A 19,311-nucleotide genomic window follows, 5' to 3' on the forward strand; every position below is an offset into this window, starting at 1 on the left:
TTTGGCTATGCGGTAAGGTCCAATATACCGGGGACTAAGTTTCCCCTTCTTACCAAACCTCATAACGCCTTTCATGGGTGAAACCTTCAAATATACCCAATCGTCTATTTCAAATTCTAACGCCCTTCTCCTAACATCGTGTAGGATTTCTGACGACTCTGTGCCGTTTTCAACCTCTCTTGAATCACTTTCACCTTCTCCATAGCTTGGTGAACTAAATCTGGTCCTATCAACTGTGCTTCACCAACTTCAAACCATCCAATAGGAGATCTACATCTTCTCCCATAAAGAGCTTCATATGGAGCCATCTGGATGCTAGAGTGATAACTGTTGTTGTAGGCAAACTCAATGAGAGGTAGGTGATCATCCCAACTCCCTTTGAAATCGATCACACAAGCCCTCAACATATCCTCTAAGGTCTGAATAGTGCGCTCTGCTTGCCCATCCGTCTGAGGGTGAAAGGCAGTACTTAAGTTCACCTTTGAACCCAAGCCCTTCTGAAAAGATTTCCAGAACTGTGCAGTAAACTGTGCACCTCTATCTGAAATAATGGAGATTGGGACTCCATGAAGTCTCACTATCTCTTGAACATACAACTTGGCATAATCTTCTGTGTATTGGTAGTCTTTACCGGTAGAAAAATGAGCTGACTTTGTCATTCTGTCGACAATCACCCCAAATAGAATCATGTTGTCTGCGAGACCTTGGCAACCCTGTGATGAAATCCATATTGATCATCTCCCACTTCCACTCTGGAAGTTCTATCCTCTGAGCCAAACCACCGGGCCTTTGGTGTTCAACTTTCACTTTGTTGGCAATTTGGACACTTAGCAACAAACTCAGCAATGCCCTTCTTCATGCCATTCCACCAATAAACTTCACGCAAATCACGATACATCTTGGTGGAACCCGGATGAATAGAATATCTGGAGCTGTGAGCTTCATCCATAATCTTCTCTTGGAGTCCATCTACCATAGGTACGCACAATCTACCTTGAAATCTCAAAACCACCATCTCCCCCTTGTTCAAAAGCTAATACTCTTTGCTTTTGAACATTTTCCTTCAACTCGAGCAAAATGGGATCTTGATCTTGCTTCTCTTTCACTTCTGACATTAATGATGACTCGGCCCTGCTCGTCACCGCTATTCCTCCTTCTATGGAATCTGTAAATCTGACTCCCAGGCATGCCAGTCTGTGCACATCTTTGCTAACTCTTTCCTTCCTTCTTCAATATGGGCCGGTGCTACCCATAGACAACCTGCTCAAAGAATCAGCAACAACATTAGCCTTACCTGGGTGGTAAAGAATACTCAGGTCATAATCCTTGAGTAACTCTAACCACCTCCTCTGTCTGAGATTAAGCTCTTTCTGAGTAAGCACATATTGAAGGCTCTTGTGATCAGTGAATATGTCGACATGCACACCATACAAGTAATGACGCCATATCTTCAAAGCAAATACTACAGCAGCTAGCTCTAAGTCATGGGTTGGGTAGTTCTTCTCATGAACCTTTAACTGTCTGGAGGCATAAGCTATAACCTTGCCATTCTGCATTAAGACACAACCCAAACCAACTCTAGATGCATCACAATACACCACAAAACCTTGAGTACCTTCTGGTAGCGTCAAAACTGGAGCTGTAGTCAATCTCTTTTTCAATTCTTGAAAGCTTTTCTCACAAGCTTCAGACCATTGAAATTTCACTGTCTTCTGAGTCAACTTTGTCAAAGGAGATGCAATAGTCGAGAACCCTTCAACAAACCTTCTATAATAGCCAGCTAATCCCAAGAAACTCCTAATTTCAGTTGGAGATGTGGGTCTAGGCCAATTCTGCACTGCCTCAATTTTCCGAGTATCAACTTTAATTCCATCACCGGACACAATGTGGCCTAGGAATGCCACAGACTTAAGCCAAAACTCACACTTAGAGAACTTAGCATACAACTCCTTGTCTTTCAAAGTCTGAAGAACTGTTCTGAGATGACTAGCATGATCTTCTTCATTCCTTGAATAGACTAGTATATCATCAATAAAGACAATAACAAACATATCTAAATAAGGTTTGAAGACTCTATTCATCAAATCCATGAAAGCTGCAGGCGCATTAGTCAAACCAAAGGACATGACCAAAAACTCATAATGACCATACCTGGTTCTGAAAGCTGTCTTTGGGATATCACTTTCCTTTACCCTTAACTGATGATAGCCGGATCGGAGGTCAATCTTTGAAAAACAAGTGGCACCCTGAAGCTGATCGAAAAGATCATCAATCCTCGGAAGAGGGTACTTGTTCTTGATGGTAACCTTGTTCAACTGGCGGTAATCTATACACATTCTAAGGGAACCATCTTTCTTCTTCACAAACAAAACCGGAGCACCCCAAGGTGAGACACTCGATCGAATGAAACCCTTTTCTAGGAGATCTTTCAACTGCTCTTTCAACTCTTTCAACTCTGCTGGTGCCATTCTATATGGCGGAATAGAGATAGGACGAGTATCTGGAATGAGATCTATGCCGAAATCTATCTCTCTCTCAGGAGGAATTCCGGGTAGATCATCAGGAAACACTTCTGGAAACTCTCTTACTATAGGAACTGACTGGAAATGAGGTATCTCAACACTAGAATCATGAACTCGGACTAAGTGATAGATACAACCCTTCGAAACTAACTTTCTTGCCTTAAGGTACGAAATAAAACGACCCTTAGGCACTGCTGAACTGCTACTCCACTCTATGACTGGCTCATTCGGAAACTGAAACTTGACTGCTCGAGTTCTACAATCTATCGATGCATAACAAGCATGAAGCCAATCCATACCTAGAATGACATCAAAATCTACCATGTCTAACTCAACCAAATCAACCATGGTGCTCTTGTGATTGATAGAAACAGGACAATCACGATAAACTCTTTCCGCTAGAATAGACTCCCCAATAGGTGTAGAAACACAAAAGGGTTCACAAAGTCTTTCAGGAAGAACCTCAAACTGATTTGCAACATAAGGAGTTACAAAAGATAAACTCGCTCCTGGGTCTAGCAAAGCATACACATCAAAAGCAAAGACTTTGATCATACCAGTGACAACATTCGGAGAATTCTCTTGCTCATGGCGACTGGTGATAGCATAAAGGCGGTTTGCTCCTCCACCTACACTAGAAGTAGCTCCTCTAGGTGCCGTCCTGTCTGGTGGAACAACTGAAGAAGACTGTGCTTTATTGCTTCCATTACCCTGCCTATTCTTTGGACACTCTCGCATGAAATGTCCATTCTGACCACACCTGAAACAACCAATGGAGCCATCTCGACAAATACCTGAGTGGTTCCTACCACATTTGGCGCAAACAGGAGGCTTACTACTCCCTTGCGCCACACTACCCGAAGATTGTGCTGGTCTAGCCCTGAAGTCCTTCGAATTCTGAACATTAAATTCACCTCTGTATCTGGGTGCAGGTGCTCTAGCAAATGATGGAGCAGGTCCCTTTTGCCTTTGCTGAAAGGAGGAACGGTTTGAATTACCTCTCTGCTGCCCGGACTCGTTCCCGATCTTAGCTCTCTTATTTCTGAACTCTTCTCTGTCCCTCAGCTTCTCTTCCTCAACCTGCTGCACATAAACCATCAACCTTGATATGTCCATGTCCCCGATAAGCATTGCAGCCCTACCTTCCTTGCTCGACAACCGAGACAACCCAGCAACAAACAAGCTCATTCTATTCCTCATGTCCGCAACCATCTCCGGAGCATAGCGGGATAATTGTGTGAACTTCAAACTGTACTCATGAACACTCAAGGACTCCTGCTTAAGTGTGAGGAACTCACGTACCTTGGCCTCTCTCAATTCTCGAGGAAAGAAATGCCCCAAGAAAGCTTCCTCAAAATCGGCCCAACTTGTAGGTGGTGCATTCTCAGCTCTGCCCCCTTTCCACTGGTCGAACCAAGTTCTAGCAACATCCTTCAATTGATAAGCAGCTAGTTCAACCCGCTCAATATCTGCCACATGCATCACATCAAAAATCTTTTTCAACTCCTCAATGAAATCCTCTGGATCCTCAGTAGTGCTCAAACCCATGAAACTCGAAGGATTCATCCCCAAGAACTCACGAATCCTTGAAGTGTCAGCTCCTTCATGTCGAGCTCCTCTTTGCTGACCAATCTGATTTGCTACAGCTTGACTCAACATTCTAATTGCCTCTCTGAACTCGGCATTAGAAACTTCCCCTTGATCTTGCACTCCCGGTGCATAGGGTAACTCTTGCTCATCAACATAACGTCTAGGAAGACGCCCTCTACCAACTCTTCGTGGAGGCATGACTATCTGAAACACGCGCAAGCATGGATTAGAAAGAAACTTTTTAGAGATCAACTCTAACGCATGAAATGAGTGTGAAAGAAATGAGAAATCTTCCTAAATGTTGCAGCCTCCCAATTATAGATGTGGCGCGCTTCACACCGATAACTAGGACTCTACAGACACGGCTTCATAGACTCCCTAGGACTCCTGAACTCTGTGCTCTGATACCAAGTTTGTCACGCCCCGAGCCTACACCCTGGGCGGGACCGGCACCCGGAGACCATTTCTAGCCCCAAGCGAACCCTTGGCCTGGCTTTCTTAACTCAGCGGAAACCTCAACAGAATAACTCAATGCAATGCAATATTACAAAACAACTTAACTTATAAAATATGGCCATAAAGGCAACTCGAATCTCAAAATAGAATATTTACATATATATAGATGAGAGACTCAAAACTAACTGACTGACTGTCTGTCTATGAAGCCTCTAAAATACTGAGATGGATGTTGGGACAGACCCCGCAACATCCTAATAAAACAAAAACTAAGAACACAAAATAATTGAGTCCTCCGGAATGCAAGGAGGCTCACCACTGACTCTGGAGTGCTCAGCTGGATCAACGACGTGCAGGATGCTGATCCGGGGTACCTGAATCTGCATCATCAAACGATGCAGGCCAACTGGCATCAGTACATGAAATGTACGAGTATGCAAGCTGGAAAACTAAGCAACAAAGGCTAGAAGGAAAACTGGAAGAAACTGAATAGCTTACCTGGCTCAACTTAACTCAACCTGACTGACTTCTTTCAATATAAGGCAATTTAAAACAAGTGCGATATAAAGAAAGATTGCTTAAAACATGCTATGAACTCTGTGTGTATACAAGGATACAATAAGCCTGAAATGTGTATAAAAATACAATGAACTGATGTATATAAAAAATACAATAATCTCTGTGTATGAAAAATACAATAACTGCTGTGGGAGCTTCTCTAACCGACAACCATCACATAAGAGCTATAGTGATGATACAGCGATCGACCTCACGCTGCCAGAGCATCTTATACCCGGCCAAAGGTATAAGACCTGAACTGCCTAATGGATCCACTAGTCTAATCTGAAAAGGATTCATCTAAAAAGTATGATCCTTTTCTACCCATGGTGGCTAACATGGTTCTATGGGGGCTGTGGGTTCTTTGAACGCTCCCCCAATTCGGTGCTCGATACTACTCCCAAAAATGTACTGGCTCTTATGTTTTTAAAACATATTTCTTCCTGCTGATATGAGATAATTACTCAAAAACTAGCCCGAAGGCTTTTTGGAAATCTCAGTTTCCAACCTTGTTTAAATGTAAAAACATTTCTTTAAAACTTCTTTGGGAATACATAGTTCCCTAATAACTTTGAGAAAAGAACTCAACTTTAAACTCTTTACTTTACTTGAACTCTTGGCTTGATGTGAAACTCTTAACTTAACATGAAACTCTTAACTTTTGACTTGACTTGAAACTCAATACTTAACTTGGAACTTGAGCCTTAGAATGAAGTTAAAACGCTCAATGAAGACTCTTGGAAAACCTTAAAGACTTGCTTTGACTTACTTACTTCTAAGCTTGACTTCACTTGACTTGGAAACTAACTTCACTTGAATTGGAAACTAACTTCACTTGACTTGGAAACTAACTTCACTTGACTTGTAGTTTTACTTGACTTTTGGAAGTACCTTGGAGTGTTGGAAACAACTAGGAAACATAGGTATAATACCTAGGAACGTGTATAAAAAAAGAAATGGTGAATGAAAGGGAAGGATTGGTGTCCTTGGCACTAGGAGAGGTGCAACAGCCCAGCCCCTTTTTCCCCAAAAATCCGACTTTTTCCCCTTGTTTCTTTCCAATTCTAAACCCTCTCAACCTCAAGGTTTCAGCAGCAACACTTAGAATCATAAAGACCCTTATTATACAATAGATTCAACTCAAAAATCACAGCCAGAAATCTGTACTAAATCAGCAAGAACTTCAACACAACACCACTACAACTTCAACAACCAATAAATCTTCTCTTGGAATTAAAAACGAGTTGGTGTGTGGGGGTATGAACCAACCAACACTAAGGATCATCAATCTCTCAACATACAATAGATCACAACTCAAATACACAGCCCAATCCTGTCCCACAACCAACAATAACTTCAACAACACAACTAACAACATCAACAACAACTAACAACTTCAACAACTTCAACAACAAATCCAATCTCTTCTCAAATCATAAAAACGAGCTTGGTATGTGGGGGGAAAGGATAAACCCACACTAAAGACTCACATACCTTGATAGGGATCACCCCCGACGAAAATCCACAATGATCTTGACCAATCTTGTTGATCTCCTCTTTCTTCTCTTCTTCTTCTCCTTCTTCTCTTCTTCTTCTCTTGAACCCTAACTCTTTCTCTTTCAAAATGGGACAGAATGATCCAAATATCAGCCTAATACAACAATATAAGCTCAAAAGAAATTATTTGTGAAAAGACCAAAATGCCCTTAAATTTCCGGAACGGAATCCCTGCCAACTGCCCAACTTTCAAAGATCATAACTCGCTCATACGAACTCGGAATCGAGCAAACTCAGTGGCGTTGGAAAGATCGTTCCACAAGCTTCGAAACCATAACTGGAACTACTCCTAAATCATCCTGAGCTAGGAGTTATGACTGCTCAAAGTTGGCCAAAAACTCACTGATTTCCACACTTAGCCAAATTTTCCAGATTTTAAATTTTTCCAAAAATGACTATTTCCAAATTTCAAGCTTCTTCATATTCATTTTTAAATTGTCGGATGTTACATGTTGGCCCCAAGCGAACCCTTTGCCTGGCTTACTTACTCAGTGGATGACTTAGACATAACAAAGAGAATCCAAATACAAGATAACTCAACATATCTCAAACTGAACTCATAATGCTTTTAAAATAAACATTTAACTTAGCCAAAATGGCAACTCAAATCTGAACATAAGCCAATAACAAAATGATGACGAATGAACTAACATCTGACGGACTATCTATGAAGCCTCTAAAACAACTAAGATGGATGTCAGGACAGGCCCACGACATCCTAATGAGCTAAAATGATAAAGTAATGAAAAAGGGGGATCCTCCGGAATGCAAGGAGGCTCACCAACAACTCTGAAGCTCAATTGAATCAATGATGCACTGGATGTTGATCCTGGTTACCTGCGTCTGCATCATAATAAGATGCAGGCCAACTGGCATCAGTACATTGAATATACGAGTATGTGAGTTGGAAAGCTAAACATAACTGAAGCTTGAAAAGGATCTAAAAGAAACACTTACCTTGGCTTTACTCAACTCCCGAATAACTTAACTCAACTTACTGAACTCATTTCAATATAAAGCAGTTTAAAAACAAATGCAACATAAAGAAAAGTTGTTTAAAACATGATGTCAACTCTGTGTATTTAGAAATACAATAATAACTCTGTATGTATGCAAAAATACAATATGAACTCTGTTTGTATATGAAAATACAAATATTTCTGATGTATATAAAATACTGTTGTGGAGTTTCTCTAACCGATAACCATCACTTAAGAGTTATAGTGATGATATAGCGTTTCTTGGCCCCATGCTGCCAGGGCCATCCTATACCTTGCCGGAGGTATAGAACCTGAACTACTAAGTAGATCCACTAGTCTATACTAAAAAGCACTAAGGGTTCATCTAAAAAGTATGACACTTTTCTACCCATGATGGCTATATAGTTTATGGGGGTTGGGGGTTCTATGAACGCTCCCCCATATCGGTGCTCAATACTACTCCCAAAATATGGTACCAGCTCTTTATGTTTAAAACATACTTCTTCTGTGATTTGAGATTAGTGCTCAAAAACTTAGCTCAAAGGCTATCTTGGAAATCAAAGTTTCCCCTATTGCTTCATTTAGAAATCGATTACTCTTTTCTAAAAACTAGCCCGAAGGCCCTTTGGAAATCGAGGTTTCCTTTCTTGTTTAAATGTGAAAATATTTTAAACCCTTTGGGAATACATAGTCCCCATATACTTTTGAAGAAATGGACTTCAAACTTTACTTTTTACTCTTTACTCAACTTGAACTTTAAGTCTTAAAACAAAGTTAAAACATTTGGAAAAGACTTTTGGAAAACTCTAAGAACTTCTCTTGACTTTGATCTTAACTGCTCTTGACTTGACTCTTAATTGGTCCTTGAATTGAATTATGGATTCAAGGATTATGATTTGTGATTGGAAATATCTCATGATGTTTAGGAATGACTTAAGATGGCTAAGCATGAGAAAAGACCAAAAATCAATATTTGAGGGTGGGTCCGCGACGCGGAGACATTTTTAATTTTTGGTTTCAAAAACAACTTTTGAGGCAGAACGGTCTGTGACTGCTCCGCAACGTGAAATGATTTTTCTCAGTTCTGGAGAGTGGGTCCGCGACACGGAGGCATGTCCAGATTTCGACCGACGAAATTTCTTCTTCGTTTTCCGGCTATAAACCCTCTAAACTCCATGGGTTCTTCCCCAAACACTTAGAATCGATTAAATGTTCAAAGTACATTAGATTCTACTCGAAAACACTACTAAAAACATGAATCAATCTCAAGAAACTCCAATCAACACAACCCACAAGAATTCAAACAAAATAATTTCAAGAACTCAAAGATTTACTTTCAAATCTAATAATTTCACGGAAATTGAATCATGATTGGCGTGTGGGTGAACTAACCCAATGCTATGTGATCTCACATACCTTGTAGGGATCACCCCCGACGAAATCCACAAGCTAAACTCGACGAACTTGACGATTTCCTTGCTTCTCCTTCTTTTTCTCCTCTTCTTTCCTCTTCTCTAAAACCCTAACTCTTTTCCAAAAACGTAAAACTGACCAAGTTCAGTTTAGACCCTTAATTAATTCACAAAATGAATTTAATTAATTGGATAAGGAAAAGACTGAAATACCGTTCAAAAATCCGGATTGGACATTTCCTTATTTGAACAATCCAACTTTCAATGCGCGTATCTCACTCATACGAACTCGAATTCGCGCAATCTTGGTGGCGTTGAAAATATCGTTTCAAGAGCTTTCCTACCATATCTGGAAGTGCTCCTAAATCATTCTGAGCTAGAAGTTATGGCCGTTTGAAGTTGACCAAAAACTCACTTTTTCCTAACTTAACAAAATTTTCAGATTTTCATTCTTTCCAAAAATAAATATTTCCAATTATTAGCTTCTTCCTAGTTATTTCAAATTGCGAGATGTTATGTGTTAGAAGTCTGACCTTTGAAAACATTTCTTTTGCCCCTATTTTATCTTTTCATTGTGTTACTTTTTATCTTAACTTGTTGTAAATTCACTATACTTTGAGACCTTTTTTCGTAAATAATTAACTCTTCAATACTTTCATAATTTTGTGATTGTTTGTGTATCAACCTATTTGCTCATTTATAGTAGTGAAAATTTTATAATTGATATATATAGGACTAATAATTTCAAGTCATGATGATAGAATAATTCTTTCAAGTTGTAACAATAAAAAATTGCAGGTTCTAACATTTTATTAAAAGAAAAAAAATACTTTAAAATACCAGTAAAAATTAATTTGTTTGAAAAAAATATAAGGTAAAAAACGGAATTATTAGTAGCAATTAATTTGTTTTCATTAATGATAATTAATATGTGTCAAAAAATTAGGAGATTTTAAAAAAAAGGAATATTTGTTTTCCTTTTTTAACTCAAATCAGTTATTTTTAAAAAAGGAAAACAAATACTCAAATCAATTAAATTTCTTTCAAAAACAGATTTTCTTCTTTTGTTCAAACGTTTCTCTCTCCTCTCAATTTTTCTGTAATTTTCGTCGCTCACAACTAGTTCCAATTCGTCTTTATTCAATAATCTTCATTTTGTTGTAATGGACGGCTTCTTATCAATATTAATAAAGCATGGTGGTAGATGAGATCCTTCAGGTTAGTGTTCTTTGAGATTTTTTATTTGTACTGTTATACTACTCAAACGTAAAAAAAAAAATTAAGAACAATGATACTGGAAAGGAAATTTTCAGATTTTGTTTTTGTTTGTGTATAATCTGTTTTAATTGTGACATTTTTTGTATGAACATTCTTTTTTTTGAGATTACATAATATTTTTTTGAAACTTGAATAGATTTTGGTATGATTTTTTTTTTTCTAATTCAAGGTTTCTCGTAAAAAAAAAATTACATAATTTGTAATTGGTATACTATTTATACCATTTTTTTTGTATGATTTTGGAATTATATTTGAATGAATCGCATTTATTGTTTACTTAATAAATTACAATTAATTGTTAAAATTAGTATTAAGTTTGTATTATATTTTTATGATTCTGCTGTGAAAAAAATTACGACTTATGGGATGAAATAGTAATAATGTTAGCATGATATATGTATGAAAAGTGTGCCAAAAAAAATATATGAAATGTGTATACTCTATTCTATAATGTTTTATGGTATGATTTCTTGTTTGAATGAATTTTATTTTTTTGGCATTATTATAGAATGTTATTTGATAATAATAATGTAATGAATTGGTATAGTATTTAATTAAGAAATTACAATTAATATTTATAAGTTGGAATTATATATTTTGGTATTCTACCTGCATGATATTGGTATAATAATTGATGACAATTGAGTAAAAATATGTATGAAATGTGTGAATAAGAATTGTATAAAGTTTGTATACAAATATAGCACATGTAGTTTTTCTTTTGTATTTGTATACAAATATAACACATGTATTTTTTTCTTTTGTATTGAAGATGCATATGTGATCCCGGTTGAACCTCTCCCAGGCGAGAGTACGTGGGATATACCAAGTTATGTTTCTGAGCCTAAGTTGTTGTCGCCTGGTTCAAAAAGAATTGTAGGATGACCGCAACTTGAACGTGGAAGGGATTTGCTAATGTGAAACTCAAAAGGTTTAAAGTTACTTGCAGTACATGTCGTAGAGAGGGCCACAACAAGAAGACATGTTCAAATTACCCTGCGCCAAAAAAATCATTATTTATAAATTGTGACAAAATCATGTTTTGTTTTATTTTGTCTTTTAAACTCATGTTTTGTTTTGATTGTGACAGTATATTCATTGTTTTTTCAAAATATATATTGAGTAATTTATTCAGTAATGATGGTACGCAATTGACATTCATTTGGTATGCAACTGCATCCACACCAATATTAGTTAATGTAATTTACAATTAGTATTCATTTGGTATACATCTGGTGTCCCACTTGAAAAAAAAATATAAAAACAAAGATCTAATTGAGGTGGGTACAGAATATAATGATCACTGTTTTACATTGTCAGATTCATTCTTCCAATATTTATACAAGTTGGATACCAACTTCATACATTTTTTAGTTTTTAGTTTTTGTCTTAAATTTTGAAGTAAAAAATACCAATCATATATGAATTGGATGCCAATTGTATACAAGTTGGATACCAATTAAATAACACTCTTATTTCATGTAATCTAAATTGGTGTTCATTTGGTTTCGAATTAATATCCAAACTAAAACTATTTAATGTTGAATCAAATTGGTATGCAGTTTGTATATAACTGGTATCCCGAAATTATAAGAGACAAGTTGTAATTCATCTTTGGATGACAGTGCATACAAATTGGATACCAATTAAATGGTACTCGTATTTCATGTAATCTAAATTGGTGTTCATTTGGTTTTGAATTAATATCAAAAATAAAACTACTTAATGTTGTATCCAATTGGTGTCCAGTTTGTATATAACTAGTATCCTGAAATTATAAGAGAAAATATATAATTCATATGTTAACAGATCTAGTTAAGTTTAAAAATGTATATGAATTATTTGGTACTATGTTTATGAGTTTTTTTTTCAAAACTAAAGTTCAATAAAAATCTGGCTAATGTTGATATCCAAATTGTATACAGTTGGTATCCAACTTGAAAATTTTTGACAAATTTTATATAAAAATGAATGTAGTTGGTATCTAACTGGAAGAAAACAATGCATATTATATATCATCCCAAACTTAAAACTGTAGCAAAAACAAATATATATATCATTCAAAATTAAAAAAACATATAATAGTCTAAGTTGCAATCAACTATCTCAAATTTGATTTATGTGGTCTTGGTGTAGGATAATTGATGGTATTCGGAGAATGTTCTTTTGCTATGCGAGGTTCACCAAAGTTGCTAGCAACAGTTCTAGCTACTTCACTCTCACTAATCGGCCATATCGTTTTTTATTTTTCCGTACTGTCATATGATTGTGGCATACCTTTGACGATGTGGTACCTTACATCGTATCAATGGAGCTCATATCAAAAACTCCATCGCTGACAAATGTGGTAACAGGAGGGGTGTGGGTTTGACGTGTAACGTTAAAAAGGAACAAGAATCAAGGTAAAATTCCTAAAAATGTGTAACAGATAATTATGATAGATTCTTTATTTATATTATTTAATAAGCTTTTTAAATTTTTTTGAATAGAAATATCTTATAGAAATATTATGTTCAGATGCTCAATTGAAATATAATATAATAAAAATATCTAAATATTTATTGATAATTAAATTCTTAAAAAGTTGTCATTCAATATATTCCGCAAAAGTAAGTAGTATTGTCTTTTTTATTTTTTCAAAGTTAGAACTTAAATATCATTTCAATACCAATATTCTAGCATAGAAAAAGGAGTTAATAAGCATGATTTGCAGCACTGACACGATTACACAACTGGTTATGTAGAACGAGAAGAAGAAAACTCAGCTAAGTCATCAACTATTCTTTCCTCCACCAGCCACTTGGAAATGGAATTACCCAAAGAACCGAAAAAGTGAGAGGAGAGAAATCAAGAAAAGGCTTTGTTTCTTTGGGGTCAAGGGCTTTGTACAGGATTATGATTCATTTTTATTAAATAAAAGGCTGCACACGCCACAAAAATTCATATATATATATCATTTCAATAAGTTTTACTAAGAAAGTCAAACCATTATTATTTGACCGATAATTTCCACAAAGGTGATGTGTTTAATTTGTCTCTTCTCTTTTGTTCTCATATAGTGCTAAGAATTTTATAAATCAAACATTTCTTTTTCATTTCACACATGGAAACAATAGTAAATATTTTTCTTCTACGTACGCCAATAATTGGGAGAGATGACAAGGTATAAAGAAGTCTACATAGACTATATAGTTGAGTGGGACTACATTTATAAACTAGAACTTTGTAATAGAGACACCCACTACTAGGGGTGTCAAATGGGCGGGTTGGATTGAAATTGGAGATATTAAAATGGGTTTAAATAAAAATCGGGTTGGGTCTTGACCCGCCCAAGTTTACTTTGGGCTCAAATGGATTGGGTTCAAATGGGCTAAAAAACGGGTTGGATCTTGACCCGCCTAATTTGACCCGATTAATCTCAATAATTTTAACATAGTGATGTTTAACTTTTATAATCACAATTCGAATTTCAGTTCAAGATTTTTTCTTAAAAAAGTAACAAATGGATATATAAATCCTAAAAGATGTTAAATAGATAATAATTCATACATTTAATATAGGAACATATCTTAGTAAAAAGTTTTAAAACGGGTTGAAATTAGAGATTGAATTGGGCTCAATTCAGGATTCTCTTAAAATGGATTTGGCTTGAATGGGTTGAGATTGAATCCAATTCAAATTATCTTGAGCCCAACCCTTAAAATTCCGGGTGGATTGGACGGGTTATCTATGTTTGGGTTCATTTTTGACACCCCTACCCACTACCTCACTCCAAATTTTAAAAAAAAATTTAGTCACTCAGTCAAAATAATTGCATTCGTTAGTAAATATGTAAAAGTATATATTGATTATGTATAGACTATGTATATTATAAATGTATACAAGAAAAATATATATTTACCGCAACCCCTTAATTTTTTGGGGGGAATTTCCGCATATTGCCACTCAAAAGTAACTTAATTATTTTCCATAGCTATAGTTTATTAATTACGATTCGTAGCTACATGTTAGAAGGAGGAGAGAGGCGAGTAAGAGAGGGTAGAGAGTGGAAAGAGACGAATTGTACATGTATATCTGTCAAATAATTGTATATATGTAACTAGTATACATATGTATTTGTATATCTGGAGAGCGAGATTGGTTGAGTGAGGAGAGAGGCGATCGAGATTGGGAGAGAGAGGAGAGAGGCGAGTGGGAGAAGGCAGAGAGTTGAGAGAGGCGAATTGTATATGCATATTTGTCAAATAATTGTATATATGTAATTGGTATACATATCTATTTTGTATATCTGGCGAGCGAGATTGGGAGAGGGATGAGAGAGGTGATCAAGATTGGGAGAGAGAGGAGAGAAGTGAGCGAGAGAGGGCAGAGAGTGGAGAGAGGTTAATTGTATTTTTATATGTCATCTAATTGTATATATATGTGTATAATTTGTATTTGTATATGTATAAGCGACGTAATTACAACTAAAATTAAACTGCGAGCCATAATTAATTCAAATTATAGCTATGTTAGCTAATTAACTAGTATATGTTTGCTTATCCACATAACTTTCTCCTTTTTTTTTACATTTTAACCATTTTTGGGTTAATGATTGGGTAATGGTATTATGTGTGAGTTTTCATTGGATTTGTGCATTTTTTAGGTCAGTGATTTTTAAGTAGATAGATATAGTTAAATATTAGTATTATGTTATTCTTTTTTATTTTTAAATGTGATATAAATCTATACTTGAGTAGATTTCCATGAAATTTCATAGAATGTTACTATATATCTTAGTTAGATTTTCAAAAGTTGAAAGTTTGAAAAAAATGTAAAAGTACAGCTGGTAGAGAACCTAGCTACATGCTCCAAATATTCTGCATATAGGTGGCATGTGCAATTGTACAATCAATCTTTGTTTCCGGTTTGGCTCTAAATTAATATTTGAATTAACTCCAAAAATGCATAATTAAACCAGATTTATGTGAAGCTTTTTAAGTATAATAAGATCCCTAAACTCTGAATGATATATGAGAATGTTTGTTACAAAGGTTCACTTTAATTAATGGTTGTTGTGGAAACTAGAAAACATGATTAACAAATAAAATATAGAATTAGCTATAGAATTTATCGGTAATTGCTAGTTGGTGTTTGATATCTATATTGGAGTCTGACTAAATTATATTCGCGTCGGAAAGTCCTATATTGGGGTTGAAAAATCTTACACTGAGGGTAAAGCGCTCTGTAATAAAGGCGGCTCGTACCCAAGAGGACTCCTGGACTCGAACGCGGGACTTTTAATTAAAAATAAAGAAGTACTTATCACTCACCACAACCTGATGGAGCGAGAGATTATTTTGCACAACCACAAATGTCCACATCAATCTTTGTTTCTGCTAAAAAATCATTCATAATGTTGGACTAGTGTGTAGTTTTAATACTTGTCAAAGAATCAAGTGATTAAAGAGAGGCAAGTGTTACATGTTTAGGGATTCATAGAATAAAGTTTCCATAAGAATGGATTGCATATTCTCATGACTTGTAACTAATTAGAAATCAATTAAGAGATTCTTTAATTAACTTACCAGAAGGAGCTTTGATATGACATCCCCCTTTTCACCATTACCAATTAACAAAGCAATCAAATATAATTGGCAAGGGTTATTTTGGATGTATGATTAGGGAATCTATTTCTCCAATGTATTACTTTTAACACACAACCACATAGTGGGAATCATTGAAATTAGATGATCACTTTTGGACTAATGATATCATAGTGTACTTAGTTTCGACACCAAATTAAAGAGTGAATAGTATACGTGCCCTTGAAGAAACAAATTAAATATTGATACAATCGGTGATAGGTAAAGGCGAATTCAGAATTTGAAAACTTTGAGTGCATCAATATTATCTTAATTTAATATTAGTGAAACTTTCAATTGTTGAATTTGTTCTACTTAATTAATGATCATGAGTTCGAATCCCTTGTCTAGCAATTTTAATGTTACAAACAAGTCAGCTCGAACCCAAGTCGCGAGGACGGGTTCTTTGGTGTGTATCAGCGGTACAAAGTGTCATTCTCTTCTTTCCATGGGTGCACTGTAACTTATATTTAGTTTTTGTCAGTTTCTCAAGATAGATATACATTTATATAAATGATTTTTTTCGAAGTTAACGGGTGCACGTGCACCCTCACCTACCTATATTGGTCCACTTCACTGATAGGTAGCAGTGGATGATTGAGATTTGAACTTGGAATTTTAAGTGAATTTGGAACAATAAATTTCAAGTCAACTTCTAATCTTGTGTTCAAGGAGATTCAAAATTAATATATATTACAATTAAAAAAAAACATATATAATATATACAATATAATTTTTTATCAAAGAAATTTGATGAACCGTAGATTCGTTCCTAAAATCCTACTATGTGTCTATAAAAAAGAATATTGCACCGATATTGACATCTGGTATCAGCCTAATAAAGACACTTCCCTTTCCGATTAATTATGCCATCTCCAATAATATTATAATTAGCTGATTTTTTATTAGTGGCTTCTTGTATAGTAACTGATAATCATGTTTATCATCATTGAAGATTTAAATATTGTTAGGTGAATCAAAGTACAAAATTAGAAGTCTTATTATTGAGATTTTAATAGTTTGAACTCACAAACGAATTTTGTGATATATTAAACTTTTTTGACAAATTGATGATTGAAATAAATTTAGAATATCATTACGAAGTTATGATTAAAACTTCAGGTTATTCAATGAAGATATGACTCATTTAAGCTGGAGTTTGGGTATTTGTTTGTAGGAGATGAAACTCAATTTTTGTATGATATTTTTTATAAAATTACTACAGTAAAAGTGTGTATAAACATCTCTTGAATACACTTTTATATAAGGTTGATGCATTATTTAATATTGTATTCGTTCTAATTTATGTGAGACACTTGGTTTAAAAGTTGTCTTTTTTCCTTAATGAATGACTTATAGTCTCACGAATGTCTAATGTTTCTGAGACTATAAATTTTCAAAGACTTCCTATTTTTCTTTAACTTTATGTCTCGTCAATTGAAAAGATATTATATATATATATATATATATATATATATGCACGCAATCATATTTATACTATAGTGTATAAACTAAAAATTGTTATCTCTTGTATTCAGATTAGCAAATCAGAAATAATAAAATATGAAAATAAAAAGAAAGAACTATCTGAGTCCACAGAACCCACTGTGTGTCCTTAATTTAATCCTCTCAAGTATCGGAGGTTGCAGATTAATTTCTCTCAAGATAAAATGGATTAACCATTAAAGAAGTAGCAGTACCTCAGACTTCGATAATTTCAACGAACTCAAAATGACATCAACAAATCACACACACAGACACGATCGATCAATTTTATTTTGTAAGAAATGTATGCAAAAGCAGGGAAAAATTCAATGCAGAAAAATGAGAGAAAGCCTCTTTAATTTATAGCCAACAAAGGGTAAAGGTCACTACTCTTTGGGGGAAAAAGACAACCTTTCAGAAAGGTCACACCCTTTTGGAAAAGGCACAACCTTTCAAACGATCACAACCATTTAGAAAAGATATAACCTTTCATAAAGGTCACAGCCCTTCGGCAATGTCACAACCCTTCATTTCCTGTTCACACCTTTAAAACCCAACAATCGCCCACATGAATAGGGAATGGCTATTGTTAAAACATATGCAAGAAAAACTGTGTGACTCGTAAGCAAGGATTGATTGCATCTGGATAAGTGGGTTTCCCTGTGATTTTTCCATAGTGAACATATATCGGATATACTCGGTCAATCGGTAGATTTGATATCTTTAAACCGTCGAGTTTTGGTGTATACCTAGACAACATAAGTCACATAATCAACCTTTGAATTGTTTTTTTGTTCTCATTGTTTTGTTCGTTTCAGCCATGAACACGTCTTGGTTTATAAGTGCGTAGAGAACTAGCCTTACTAGATTCTCCTTGAAGTGGCTTACACTTCACACTTACATAGGTGATTTCTAAATGTGTTATCCCGTAGATACACCATTTGATATACCTTGTATCAAATTTAGAAACCATTAAAAGACCCAATTCATTTATCCTTGTTACTGAACATTGTCTTATCATGAGAATGGACCATAAATAATATTTTGACATCAATGACTTTGTTTTGAAAGTGCAAGAGGAGGGGGGGGGGGGGGGGGGAATTGCTTTTTTTTTTAATTTTTCCTTATGAGTAGTTGACTTAAGGTGATCCTTAGTCGACTACTGATAGCAGATAAAAGTTAATCAAAAAAACTGAAAAAGTAAACTTAACACAAGACATTTTTATACTGGTTAGGATCCAATATGGATTCTTATGTCCAGTCCCCTTGGGTTGCAAGGGTATTCTCTTCAAGCTGTTAAACTTTTGGTGTGAGAATAGGGATGAGTGTAAACAGTTTACACTCAGTGTTTGTTTCACTCTCTTTTTGTTTTGATACAAAGCCTTACCAACAATATTTATCTCTCCTCTCTTTTTTGTTTACACAATAGAACTAGATAATACAATGCTTGATAAAAGTAGAGAAGGGAATGTGAGATGATTCAGACTTGTTGTACATTCCCTTCTGTCAATCAAGCCTTTATTTATAGTGTTTGAAGTCTCGAATCTTTTTGGTAAAGAGATAGCAACCCAAGAGATTTGATCCTTGGAAAAGAAGGCAAGTGATCCTAATTTTCCAAGAATAAAGCTCAAGACTGATTTTCAGTCTTGATTCTTGTTCAGCTTCCTTGATTGCCTTATTGATTATAGTCGTTGTAGCTTCCTTGATTGACTATAGATTGTACCCGTTGTGTTCTTCAGTTTATCTTTGAATATTCAGCTTCCTCGATTAATTGTAGACTTGGCATCTTCAGGTTTTCTTGATTGTTGATTGCAATAAAGTCGTTGTATTCTTCTTTGCTAGCTGTCGA

The 19,311-nt window shown here is 35.3% G+C and overlaps 1 protein-coding gene across 2 annotated transcripts in view; it reads right to left on the bottom strand.

Moving 5' to 3' along the window:
- LOC125823080 (polyadenylate-binding protein 1) overlaps nucleotides 1–19,311 on the bottom strand; it is a 239,916-nt gene that overhangs the window by 188,531 nt on the left and 32,074 nt on the right. The gene's annotated exons all lie outside the window — the stretch shown is intronic.

This window comes from Solanum verrucosum, unplaced genomic scaffold (genome assembly GCF_900185275.1).
Source record: "Solanum verrucosum unplaced genomic scaffold, falcon-dt-bn FXZP01000199.1, whole genome shotgun sequence".
In the NCBI taxonomy this organism is placed as follows: Eukaryota; Viridiplantae; Streptophyta; class Magnoliopsida; order Solanales; family Solanaceae; genus Solanum; species Solanum verrucosum.